Source organism: Macrobrachium rosenbergii, chromosome 53, assembly GCF_040412425.1.
Source record: "Macrobrachium rosenbergii isolate ZJJX-2024 chromosome 53, ASM4041242v1, whole genome shotgun sequence".
NCBI lineage: Eukaryota > Metazoa > Arthropoda > Malacostraca > Decapoda > Palaemonidae > Macrobrachium > Macrobrachium rosenbergii.
Genome location: NC_089793.1, coordinates 33,661,952 through 33,676,951, shown reverse-complemented (window position 1 = coordinate 33,676,951; position 15,000 = coordinate 33,661,952). Strand labels below are relative to the sequence as shown.

The following is a 15,000-nucleotide window of genomic DNA, read 5'->3' as shown; positions in this document are numbered from 1 at the left end:
AAGGGACATATTTCTCTCGGGCCAGAATATCGGCAGTCTAGACTTGATTGCCCTTCACCAGCTATATCGTTTGCCTTCGAAAAATCTTTACTGGCTGCCTCATGGCTGGGATCTTCTAGACCTGATCTCGTAATTCTCGTGACTTGGTGCCGAAGGTATTGGGGGAGCGTTAAGGTGTGAATAATGGTGATCCTTGGGTGAACGTCCCTCAGCCAATGAAACTTAATTACCGCTCCGGTGCTTCTCCTGCTCTCTCCAGACTCCTTTCGAATGAATGGGGTTCTGCTAACAGGAAATGGCTCGGGAAGTGATAATGACAGCGGAAGGGGAAGAATCCGAGAAGATGAAGTCGAGGCCAAGAGATAGGAAAGATGACCAAAAAAGTTAGAGAGAGAGAGAGAGAGAGAGAGAGAGAGAGAGAGAGAGAGAGAGAGAGAGAGACTCATTTTTAAGATATTCTCTGCAGAACACAAAGGATAGCAACTTATGGGGCCAAATGCTCTAAGTAGCGGAAGCATTTCAGACGAAAAAATGTGTGCGTTCATGCGCAATTGTGAAAACGTAAATGCACGCACACATACGCGCGCACACATACATAATATAATATATATATATATATATATATATATATATATATATATATATATATATATATATATATTTATATTCAGAGCTACTCATTTTCAAGTTTTCAACAGTCATTAGTACAATGCTTGCTACAGCAACAATCTTAAAGCTATTGGTGTTAGTGTGCAACTTAATTGTGTCCATCAAAACAAGAACTAAGTAGTAGTAATCTTTCTGATAATTCACTTGAATTTCAAGATTGAAATCAATCCATTTCAGCTAGAATAGGCCTACTTGACATTCAGTGTTTAAAATATCCTTTTTACCTCGAATCCCTCAGAACTCCTGGTGACTTGATGATCATGGTCCAAAGAACCTATCAGTAGTTACGGTATCTGTTCTACCTGTCTTGTCTTTTAAGGAACTCTCACAACATCGCCTATTCCATCACAGTCATAAACGAATCGCCCAATGATGTCCAACGGCCTTGCTATATATCACGCAGTGATGACTACACAATCATTTGAGATATTGTTTCATTAATACCGATTCCTGTTTTGACTAATTCCATCAAAATCCCCGAATAAAAGACGCCGTCCATTTAAGTTCAAAATCCTTCAAGCAACCAACAAAGATAAGGGCGTTTATCTTCACATAATTTAATTTGATTGATACCAACATGCATCCGAGGATAATAATTTAATATGCTTATCTTGTAATACTGTAGACTTGATAGAATGGAATTACAACGTAACGCCAGTGAGAAAAGTAATTTAAAAAAAATAAATCTAACCAGGAACAAAACAAGACAAATAAGCAAGTGTAAAACTCTCATTTCAAGGGCATTCAACACCGGATGGATAGCATTTAGGGAGAAAGGTCAGGTAAAAGGGCTGAATGAGCCATTCCGCGTCATAATGACAGATCAAGAAATGTCAGCTATTGTGAAACGAATGCCACGGAAAGTGGGAGTTTATATTCTACAAAATGGTGTAATGATAAGCAAACTCAGCAAACAAGAAGGGAAACTCTCTCACATTTCCATCTATAACGTGGGGTCTCATTTGTTCGAACAGAGGTACCCAACAGTTGATATTGGGTAGCGACAGTTGCTACTGGAGAGCGACGTCAGAACTAATGCTAAATTCCTTTCCTAAAACCGCAAATACTAAATGGATCAAAAATAGTAAACAAAAACAAAAACAAACAAATTGCTGTAAGTAGGCGATGAAAAATATGACTATCCAAAGAGGATTATTTTTTCGTTCGTAAAAGAATCTTACGGCGAAAAAGATAAACAACTTGGAAGGCAACAGAAAGTAATAACCGTAGTCGAAAGTGAAACAACCTTTAGACATTTCGGGATTCCTCATAAATGAAAAATTCAAACGATTTAATTTCGTTATAAAAAACAAAATTTGTAATAAATTTTCATACTACAAATATTACAGATGTTACACTTTCAATAGCATGTATATATCCATAAATTACTAATTTAATCGGGACAAGATGGAAAAAATTTTAAACTAACTTCTTTTAACTGAACTGTCCAACACCTTAGCAATAACTGATTTATCCTACGCAAAGCAAACATTACATATATCGAGATAAAACTTTGTCAATTAGGTAAGCACTGCATCAATTTAGCAACTGTAGAGTAAGTTGGACATGCATACAATTTTGAAGGCACGAATCGAAAAATTAGTATACAAACATATACATATATACATATATGTATATATATACACACAAAACACACACAGGTATATAATTAATATATATATATATATATATATATATATATATATATATATATATATATATATATATATATATATATATATACATATATTATAATAAATATACTGCAATATACACTAATGTATTAATGATAGTCGGACTCGAACCCCCATACTGAGCATCAGAACGAAGTCATGCTGCATAAATTACCTCATGAGATCAAAATAAAGGAATACGTAGTAATTCTGACCTCCGTATCAGTATCCGAACCCGCATCCGGAATGAGAACTAGGACACGTTGCCGACTTGACCACGAGAAGGTTAGGAACGGCAACGTCACATCGTTCTGATACTCCGTATCAGAATCAGAATCAGAATCCTGCTGTGGACGCCTGGATTACTTCACATTCTTGCATTTTGATCTTCGGCCATACAAAGACAACCGTATTTATAAAGTGTGAAGAATTTAAAAAGTTAAGAAGGGATCGTGGTTATTATAATTACATATATATTATATATCTGGTATAAAGAGACTGAATATATATATATATATATATATATATATATATATATATATATATATATATATATATATATATATACGTTATATCTATATTACAATTACATACTGTATATATTATATAATGACCAGAATACATACATATATATATATATATATATATATATATATATATATATATATATATATATATATATATATATATGAACATGACTAATGTCATGCATATATATGAAGCTACTCATATTCGTGAATTTGGTTATTCAGAGAGGTTACTGAAAATTTAATTTGCCTGTAATTGAAAGTTTAACTACATTAAGAGGGGAAGTTGAACGCCAAAGCCCGAGTCACACTGTCAACAGCGAAATATAAGATCAAACGGGAGGCGTGAACAATCCTATTTAGCACTGCATTGGCTGTAACAGCGTTGCTTTAAAAAATATCTAGGTGAAACTTCAGGCAGCCTAGTTCGAAAGTCGATATATAAAGAAAATTATATGATCCACGTTAACACAGCTCCAAAAGCATTATAATGCACAGAAGTTACATAATTTTGATTTGCTGTTCCAAGGATAGCATTACGTTTAAAAGCAATAGGTTTCTGGTCCAATCGGCAGTTACGGCAATTCATATAAAATCAAAATTACGCAAATCTTGACACCTAAGCCATATCGTTGCTGTGCATAACAATAAATCCCTTTGTCAGATAAACACAAAAAATTGTGAGTGTTATCGATAGGTGACTCATATTTATTAAAAAATGCTCTCTGGGTGTAGGAAAAAATTTAAGTATACCAAACTAACGGTAATTCTTTCTTTCCGACATGAACTTTAACTATACATGACCGATAAAGAAAATCACGGATTTGAGAAATTTTTCAGCAAAAGTTAAGAGAAAGTTAGGAGTTCCAAAGTGTTAAGAATATCGACAGGGAAGGAAGGAATTTTAGGAATAAGTAAAGTGAATTAAAAACGGCAAAGAAGGAAGATGCGTAACAAATTTATGAAAACTTGTTTCAAAGGCCAGAAGTAATGAGGTCTTACCGTTCCACAACATCAACGTGCGCCATCTTTTTAATATACCAAATGATTTTACCTTCAAAAGCAATCATCCATTCCGATTATCAACATGAATGAAGAGATTGGAACTATTCTTAACAATACTGTCTTATTATACGAGACAAAATAGACAGTACTTCATATTAATTACATATACTACGAACAAATTATATTTACACCTGTTATTATAAGAGTCATTAAGGAAACGCAGATCAGGTCCTATCCGTGCAAAGGGTCTAAAACAACTTAACCATTCAAACTTTAATAGTTAGCAAAGCTCTCTCGCATGGAAGAACTTCTTAGCTTGCCAATAACTCCCTCTGCAAGTACGGAAGCGTGCTTCTGAATGTGCTTCATAAACTAAGACATGGTGAAATTCTTGCCCAAACCGCAGAAGTTTGTTTTCTTTGCCTTGCAAGAATAATCATGACAGGTCAAGTTTCTTGGTGATGAATCTCAAGGCTGTTTTATGTAAAAAAAAAAAAAAAAAACCCTCTGACTAGTAAGGATGCATGTTTGACTATTGTCTTCAATAACTTTTAAAAGTTTTATTATTACATTTTCATTCACTTATAATTTATTTCAATTAACTGCATGGACTAGGTAAGGAGTATGTTACTATATTTTTTTCGAAAATAATGATAAAAACAGTATAGTTACCAATAAGAGATTTTGAGCATTGCAATATAATAATTCAAATCCATGAGACTTAAGACAAAACTGCATTCATAATTATGATTTCCATGGTAATGATAATAGTTAGCTAATAAAGTTCAATGAAATGCGCAAATGTGAACAATTTTCCCCATAACTTGCTATGTCGTTATGACATGGAAATATGTTACAAATGTGTTAATAGTAAATGCTAAATGTCTGCAAACTTCTGCTAAAAATTTAGCGAATAACGCTTAGTTAATATGTTACTAACATTCTTACACATAAAAAACTTATTTTTTCCTCTTTGGTATATCGAGAACTGTTTCACTAAAATGCTTCTTTCGTCTTCACAGACTTGAGCATTATCTCTGGAAAGGATGCCAGGGGGCCATAAGCCACCTACACCGTTTTTGCTAGCAGCCTCAGAGGCAAATGTTCCGGTAAGATAAGCGACCCAGACTTCGTTCAACTCTTGGAATTCTCTCTGGGGTTGGATGCAATTTCCACACATTGGATCCCATTCCCCACGCCCAACTATCTCATCTAAACACCCCCCAAACAGACACACACACACACACACACACACACACACACACTCACGTCTCCATCAAGTCCTTCCGAAATTCTGCGAGGTCTTCCATTCAATAATCACCAATCCCCAGAAGTACCAATTAAGGATCAGGATTCCCATTCCCGCGAGTTTTCCACCATAAAGTCTATATCAAGTAGTTCCCGAAACTGTCCTCGAAAGGCGCCTCCACCAACGACAGCGACAGAAGCCTGAAGATGGACTGAAAGGTCATTCTACGTCTCTGTGAACTGAGAAGTTCCAGAGATCTAATTGAATTGAAGAAATACGGATAACGGCTTCATATAGCTTGAGTATCTCCTATTCGATTTATAAACACTTCTATTAAATACACACACACACATATATATATATATGCATATATATATTTTATATATATAGATAGAAAGATAGATAGATAGATATATATGTGTGCGTGTTTGTGTTCAAGGAATCGAAATACTTGGGAAGGGCGCGTAGTATGATAGTATATATTTTTATAAATAGAAACTCCGAGAATTTTTTCTGACAGAGAAAGATGATAATGAACGTTGTGGTGATAGCAGTAAAAAAGCAGTAGTAGTAGAGCTGTAGCAAGAGTAGCAATAATGTCCAAAACTAGAACGAATAACTGAAAAACCAAAAACTGGCGTAATGTTTTCTCCATATTGGCAGACAACCAAAAGTCTTTACCAATGGAAAAATCACGGAGCCAAACGCCATGTTAGAAATATACTATTAGTAAGTAGCATGAGACTAATAATCACGGTTGGATAAATCGCGAGCCTTAATAAGCAGAAACACGCAGTGATTAAACGCAAGAAATACATAAACTTTTTTTTCACATCTTGACGTTCAGGAACGGCGACGGAGAAATCTGATGTTAATTGGACCTGCTTCCGTTACATTCAGTTGATTAAACGTCGACATATAATATATATATATATATAGATAGATATAGTATATATATATATATATATATATATATATATATATATATATATATATATATATATATATATATATACATACACAGTATATATATATTATATATATATATATATATATATATATATATATATATATATATATATATATATATATATATATATATATACATACCTGAGTGCACATACTTCCCAATGGGAGTATGAATATGTTCTCGTACATTAGAAATCTGCAGATATACCACACAATTCCACCTACACCATTCTAAAGATTATGAAAGGCGAAGAAGAGACTTTATATAACTATAATAGTACGATTCTAAGGAATTAACGGCTGCATGGGAAACGGTAGGGGGGAAAACAAGGTTCATAACAAAGACTTTAACTCCTATAATTAGGTGTTTCTTGGCAACAATGAGTAGGATAATCTCAACGTTACGAAGCACAAGGAGGAACTCGAAAACATGAAAAATAAAGGTAAGAGGTTTTCTATGAAACTGAAATTTGTCTTCACAGAGACAGGTATATTAGTCGTTGAAAAGATATAAGGTGCACTGATGAGAGTAACCTGATTTATGTACATATGTGGGAAGTAAAATTATGAGATAAAAATAGAAATAAAACAGTTTTTCAAAAAGCTGCTGTATTTTCTTAAATTTAAACTTATTTATTTTAAATAATTCTTCATGGAAGTAAAAGACAAAATGTTTAACTATATACCGATATAGCCAAAAAATGAAGGATCTTAAACTAAAAAAAAAAATTCAATGACATGCAAAACAATGACAAAGCGACTCTTGAAGATTTTCCCTCGACGTTTGGAACGGAAAAATCTAAAAATTCATCATAACAGCTGATTCTTCAGGGCACTAACGTGCAGACCTAACAAGAAGACACTACATCTAAAATCAAATACTCCCACGACGGCCTAAAAAAAAAATGCATTTCTATCCCTTTCAATCTCCAATCAAAATCACTTCCTTCTAAAAGAACATAGAGCAGTAGAACGCAACACTACTAGATTAATTAAGAATTGATTGTATTATTAGAGAAGGTTCAAGTCAGTTTACATAACCAATATGATGGGAAAACAATAAAAGCAGAGAGAGAGAGAGAGAGAGAGAGAGAGAGAGAGAGAGAGAGAGAGAGAGAGAGAGAGAGAGAGAGAGGTCAAAGATGAAGAGGGAAGAAGCGAAGGTCAACGTAAACGTAGCAAGTGAGGTAATTTCATGGAAATTCTTGAGCTATAAAGAGCCGCCGCAGACCACCAAGATAAAACTTACCCACCAACTCATTTCGCTGGCAATTTCAGCGCTAAAATGATCCACACTCGACGAATGAAAAAGGGGGTGATCCCTTCAGGTTACCTTTCTTATACCGATACAAGTTGGGTTGATTGCATATTATCATCATCTGCGGAAACAGGAACTTGAAATACTCAGTTGAGTTGAATATTTTTTATCAATACAAGTAAAGAATATTAATCGTCATTATCTTAGTATGGAAAGTTTTACCTGGCTCACGCATTCATACGCATGTATACGCATAGGTAAGATTTAAGAATGTTTTTACAAGTTGAAAATGTTTACCCAAAAGGGGGAAGCTTTGAAATAAAAAAAAAAGCCACTAGGTGAGTCTCTTTAACTAATAAAGAACATAATTGAGAAAATGAAGAAAATCCTCTGCAAACCCTCATGCAAATATTGCACCACTTATTATTAACGAGCATGTACTCTTGAGCCTGATGTTTTACACAGAAATAGAAATGAAAATATCCTAAATCTAAACAGTTGGCCAGATTACTGTTTACCCTACTAAGTGATAAAAGACGCGTTCGAAATCGAGGGAACCAAATGACTGATAAAATTGAGAGGCAGCTGGTATGAGGTTCAGAGTTGGATGAAAAAAGATCGCTATGAATAACTGGCCTGAGGCTCCTTGAAGGCATATGATCCTATAAATCAATACATACAGACACATACACACACACATAAGGGGGATGCATCATTAATTCAGTTGATAAAGGATGAACGTGGCAATGACTTTTCTGTTATCTCTAGAGCCACCCTATTAAGATAATATCCATTAAATGAACAAAAAACGCTTACATGAAGCAGCTTTTTTTGATTGGCAAGAAGTACCAAAATAAGCTTTCAGCTTTTGTATGCACTATACCAACTAAGATGTGGATAACTCCTTGATCAAGCCACAGTAGTTGTATTTGCTGTTCCTTTCAGAGGTAGCGCTGTTTCTACTCATAGTATAATAATTTTTTCATATTTTTTTGTTACCTCTCTCGCTCTGGCTGCCTAGAATTTGCAAGGAGCACGTCTATTACATTCAATATTTTTCAAAAATATTAAATCACGAACAAGTAAGCCGAGTTATCAAAATATGGAAGTGTCATCTAACGGAAAAAAGGCTAAATTACGCCTGTTAATGAAAGCAAACATTCGAAACACCCAATACAAGGTGCCTATCCTTAAAATTTATCTAGTAATATGGGCCTTGTTATCTATTAATGTTTCTGATCACGTAATAAATGACGGAAATATAGTTATCCACTCCTGCTTTGTTGTTTACGAAAAGCGACAATTTCTTGGCATTTTCTCACTGGCATCACACAATCAAGTACTTTACAGATAGAAAGTTACTACATAAAGTTAAGAAATTAAATATGCAACAACTTTTACTGACTGAAAATACTAGATTTCAAAATACATATTGCGGCGTGTGTGTGTTCATGGATAAAGCACTTTTTTATGTAAACTAAAAAAAAATAGATATATTTTTGGCCACTACCTAAATGGACGTTTGTTGCACTCTTATGAGGCGAGATGGCCTTTGATAAGTGAATGTCGGTCCATCCTTTGGGTCCACAAGCTGGTGTAGATTTATACTTTTTGTTAGGTTTGCATCATTTACCGTTTCAGCACTTTCTCAATAATCTGCAACTGCCATGAAATGAGATATGCTTCAGCTTCTCTTGAGCCCTCGTCATAAGAAAATATCCAAGGCTGACGGCATAGAATTAAAATACTTTTCTAAGGGGTTTCCATAAACTCACCATTCTAAAAGTGCATGCACATTAACCTCAGCAACAAATACATATTACAACATATTCCATGTGAAGTAAGTAGTGAATAAAAATCCTAAAATAATTTATATGCTGAATACTAGAATCCTCTAGGACTTCTTGATCATGTTTTTATTTCTTTAATATTATTTTTTCGGCCTACCCAAACGCTGGAAAGCCATAATTCAGCTACAATGACCCCAATATTAGCACCAGACGCAAATGTTCGACGACGACTAGGAAACCAAAAAATTCCAAATCCTCCCCCAAAAAATCCTAAATCCAAAATAAAAGCAAAACAATAAAATCACAAGTTGCTCGAAGTCCCAAAACAAGGCATAATCAAGTTTACCATTCGACCAGCACAGAGACCCTAGAGAAAGTGAAAGATCATTAGCTACAATCCTGTGAGCTTGCAAATAGCGAAGGGTTTGTAGAGTAACTGAATTGAGGATTTAAGTTTTATGTTAATGGGACGATGAAAGAAACTAGTCACAGGAACCTGGGAAAAGGACTTATGGAAAAGGACTTTCATTAATTCCGTTGCAGAGAGTTTGTTCCTGTGTAGGACCGAGAAAGATCTGTTCCCAACAGCTGTAGCTCTTGCCTTTCAATTTCCAGCTAGGCCAGCTGCTATACCAGTCTCCAACTGGTCCTGGCTTGAACTTTGGATTTCTGGTGGTATACATAGTTCCTGCCAAGAAACACACAGTATATAATACATTATATATATATATATATATATATATATATATATATATATATATATATATAACATATAATATATATATATATATATATATATATATATATATATATATATATATATATATATATCATATGCATATATGTATATATATGTGTGTACTGCAGTACAAAGCGAACTGGAAATCCATGATCGCAAAGATAGACAAAATTGGAATAGTACTACCAGCACCATTGCTGCTAATAAATATAACATCTTTTCTTACATGGAATTAAAGTTTTCAATAGACAGAATAAAACCAAAGCAACCGCATTTATTTAAAATTCATGACAGTTGAAAGAGAATTTCAGAGTACTTATATGTAAGTACATATCTCAACGTATTTTTGACATAAACACATATCTTACAATACATTACGGATATTATATTAGTGTTTTAGATTAAACTAGCCTCACGCCAGCACTTGTCTTTGCTCCTGGAGCAGCCCATTAATAGAGATAGAAGAGCCGCCTTAAAAACAGCTCTGCAAATGTTAAGATGATTATGACAAATAAAGACCAGAAATTAAAAAATACATAAATTAGGGGGAAATGAATAAAGGAGCATTTAATAGATGAAATTTGACACAGACGGTAATGAGGATGAGATGACGTCGCCAAGGCGAAGAAAGCGATTAGATGAAGCGGAAGTAATTTCATGAAATGCAGAAACTTAACAAGATAGGGAAAAGTCGCTAGCCGAAGCTGCTATAAAATGAATATGACACTTTCCCAGAAGCATGTAAAAATGCTCGTTGAAGGTTTGTAAAGAAGAACCGGATTTACGTGAGGACGCGGGGAAATAAAAGGTAATGATAAAAAATAGGTACTCAGCAAAAGACCAAGAGAACGCTTCTTCAGTTTCAGGCTACTTGGGCATTGGCTAAAATTGGAGCTCAATCAGAACCTTTTCTTATGAAAAAGCATCGAAGATCGCAAGTTATTGCAGGCATACTAAAAGAGAGAGAGAGAGAGAGAGAGAGAGAGAGAGAGAGAGAGAGAGAGAGAGAGAGATGGAAATCTCATTAAGCATGGTGTAAATAAACATATATAAAGACAAGGCTAGCTTTGACATAGTTTAAAGACTAAGAATTTTCAAGCACGGAAGTAAGTTTTATATGGCTAAAGTGACTGGGTTGAAGTTCTTGCAGAGACTCAGATGCTTACGGAATAATAGATGACAAAATTACAAGATTACGGACCGAGAAAGGTCGTGTTACTTGGTAGTCAAAAGACCGTGTTACTTGGTAATAAAAATAAAAATCTTGTTTTTAACAGAAAGCAGAATTCAAAATTTCAGTTTCGGCTGAAGACTACTAACGAAGCAAATAAAAATTACGAGGGTAGGCATCAACGCACAACAGACGAGGCACTGTCCGGAATACTAAGAAATGCGAGAATATACTCAACATAATTCTCTTACTCATGAATATTTCAAGAGAATTCTGAGGCACAGAATAACCGAACAGGTAACTCATGCAAAAAAAATCCAAAAGCACGCAACAGATATTACGCAAGTTAGCTTCAAAGCAAAGACAAAATGAGGACATCTAATACATCCCCACTGTATCGATGTGTATCATCAATAACCAAATTACCGTTACGTAGAAAAACAAGAACTCGTTCTTGATTATCGACACCTATACAAAACAGGAACTACTCTCGTCTCACGATTTTGGTCTGATAATCAAACAGGTCAATACACACAGAGTCTCCACACATGAATTCAGAAACAAATAATTACAAATTACTATTCTTACTTGTACATGAATGTCTCTTTACTGTTGTATAACTGTGTTCTCTGAAATTTAAAAGGTCCATAAAACAATTTAAACGAACCATATATTACTCCTGACAGTACTTCAGTGTCATGAATATGTTATAATTCTGCTTTATTTGTTTCATAAGCCTTTGTACCTACCTGTAAATTATATATATGAGAGAGAGAGAGAGAGAGAGAGAGAGAGAGAGAGAGAGAGAGAGAGAGAGAGAGAGAGAGAGAGAGAGAGAGAGCATTTTATATATGTAATCTAAATACTTCTCGGCATTAGAAGAGTTTGCACCATAAAATACTGAAAAGGAAAACAGAGAATCGGAAGTCGAAATTCTAATATAAAAAAGATACCAAAGCTTCCCGCCATGCAAAGGGTCCTTTGATAAAGTTTAAACGCCGAAACTTTTATAGTTATTAAATTAACGAGAAAACTCTCTCACAAGGAGCAACTTTCCTCGCTTGCCAATAACTCCCAAAGTACTCTTGGGCGCTTCTAAATGTGCTTCATAAACTACGAAGTGGAGAAATTCTTGCTCAAACCACAGACTCTGGCTTTCCCTTTCCTTCCAAGACTGAACACGACAAGGGAAATGGCTGACGGTTAATCTCGAAAGGATTTTATGGCTAGTGGAGGCAAACTGACAAGGAGTGTGTATGATTTATTGCAAATGGCTTGGAAATTTATTTTATTTCATATCTGACCTTCATTCACTCTGCTTTAACCCGACTGCTTACTGTATTTTTTGAAAAGCGTCTATCGGTTGTTCAAAACTGATAAGTCAGGAATAGATATGAAGACATAACACATTAGTAAGAGAATGACAATTAACTGACTATTCATTCATTAAGTAAAAATAATACACTGCGTCTGGTAATGACAGGAAATAACTGAAAATAGACGACACATAATGCTCTCCTCAAAGAATATACTTCATATTGCGTTTTCCATCGATTAAAAATTTCAGGTTATTTAATGAATTACATTTCCTATATACAGGACGACAAAGAATGCCCCCTTCATGATAATATTCCAAAATAACGATAATTTTATAAACTGAAATCTATGTAAATAACATACACACACACACACACACACATATATATATATAAATATATATATAATATACATATATATCCATATATATACTTATGAAGAATCAGGAGGATTTTATGGAAACCTGTCTCGCTTTGCTGTAATCTTACGTAAAAATTTCTTCTTAAATATATATATATATATATATATATATATATATATATATATATATATATATATATATATATATATATATATATATATATATATATATATATATATATATTTTTTTTTTTTTAAGAAGGAAATTCTTTCTAAGATTACGGCAAAGCGAGATAGGTTTCATAAAAATCCCTCTGATCTTCACAGATTCGCCCATTATCTAGGAGGAAGGAAACCGGGCGGGCCATAACCCAGCTACAACGACTCCACTATTAGCATCAGAGGCAAATGTTTGGGGAAGATAAGCAAGCCAGTCTTCAATTCAACTTCTGGAACTCTCCCTCGGGGTGAGAGCAAATCCAAAGCGTGGGATATCTCTACCACCCACCTACCCGTGTCTCCCCCTCCCCCTAACACGAACCGCCAGGACGGAGTCCCCACCAAAATCCTGCAGGGTCTTCCATTCAATGATCACCGATCCCCAGAAGCACCAATTAAGGCGCCATCAAGCTTCCCATTGCTGAGAGTTTTCCACCATAAAGTCGCTATCAGGTGGTTCCCGACACCATCCAAAAAGGGTCCCATCACTGCATCGGCCACGACACAGGCCCCAAATGGGGACTGAAAAGTCATGATTCGCCTCTCTATAAACTTGTCAGCCTTCAGATTCTTATGTGGTTAGTGACGTGGGGGCTGGATTTGTTGAGGAATTTTAGGCAGGGTTGAAAAGTGGCCTACTTGACCTGGAAACACTGAATATGAAACACCATTCCCAGATTCCATTTAAGAACGCCCTACAAGTCACACGCACCTCAAATTGTGTAAATAAAACACTATATATAAAAAAATTAATGGGTTCCAGATCAAGAAGATGGGCAGGGTGACAGTGACGGCTTGACCCCAAAAAGACATACATAGAACTTTCATTTGCGTTTCATTAAGAGATAGAGATACGGTTTTCCTTTCTTCTAAATATAAAAACACCACCCTTTCGCTCTTAAATTATTTCAAGGAGACATTACTCTGAGCAACATTAGGGAAAAAAACAAGTGAAAACATCTACCTGAAGGAATATGAAGGACAAACGTACCAGGCGTGACAGAAGAAGAGAATCGGCAAGAGAAGTTGGAAAAGATTTCAATACGACTCTCCCAAATACGGGAAGAGAGAAAGCGGTGACACGTTACTAAAATGTGTAAGGGTAGCCAAAGGAAAAGCACATAGGAGGGCCCACTCCACGTCAAGTCTCTCACCATAAAGAGCCGACCTATTGCCGTTAATTGACTTCACCCAACGGCTAATATCAAAGTTGTAATGTGTTAAAAACCTGGTGTACTTCAAATATAAGTCAATAAATCAATATGCTAAATATGATATTATGAAAAGTGCTTCCACGTCGATTCCTTTACCTTTTAATGTCAATGTATATTTATCCTGATATCATTCTCATTTATCAACCTTTTATTTATATAACAAAAATTCGTTCAGTTCCTATCTTTCCGAAAACCAAACGATAATAAAGAAACACCACTTTTATCAAGTAAAATCGATCATCACAAAATTAAAAGCCAATATAAACCTATAACCGCAAAGGTAAACTGGAAAAGAATTAGCTGTAAAATTTCTTAATTAACGCTAGATTGACAATAAAACTTTTTGATAGAAACAAAGAGAAAAATAAGTGGTTCGCTTCGTCGACAAACGCGTTATGCTATAAATTATCAGCAATAACAGTTACAGTTTCAATCTGTGAACATTATTGTAACAGCAGCGTTTCATCACTGTAAGGAGAAAGCACAAATTGATGCCACACAGAAACACAACGATGTAGTTCATCACAAAATGTCAATATTTCCTAAAATTGTCAGGTTATTTACGCACTTGTTTTGCAAGTGACGATGAAATATTTGTTGTTTCCTCTACAACCAAATTTCTAAAATTGGTTTCTGAACTGCCTTACTAGAGAGGCTATAACGGAGACGGCGTAAAGAAATTTATCAGAATAGTAATATAAGTAATATATGGAAACAGACTGAAAACATGTTTCTCAAAATAATCCTACTTAGAAGTTTAAACATTTCTGCAAAGCTTCACTATAACATTTCTTGAAACGTATGTACGGTAGAAAACTTAAACAAAAATACTGCCTTCTT

At 34.8% G+C, this 15,000-nt stretch overlaps 1 long non-coding RNA gene across 1 annotated transcript in view; it reads right to left on the bottom strand.

Moving 5' to 3' along the window:
* The window catches only part of LOC136834405 (uncharacterized), a 533,585-nt gene that overhangs the window by 404,448 nt on the left and 114,137 nt on the right, over positions 1-15,000 (bottom strand). The gene's annotated exons all lie outside the window — the stretch shown is intronic.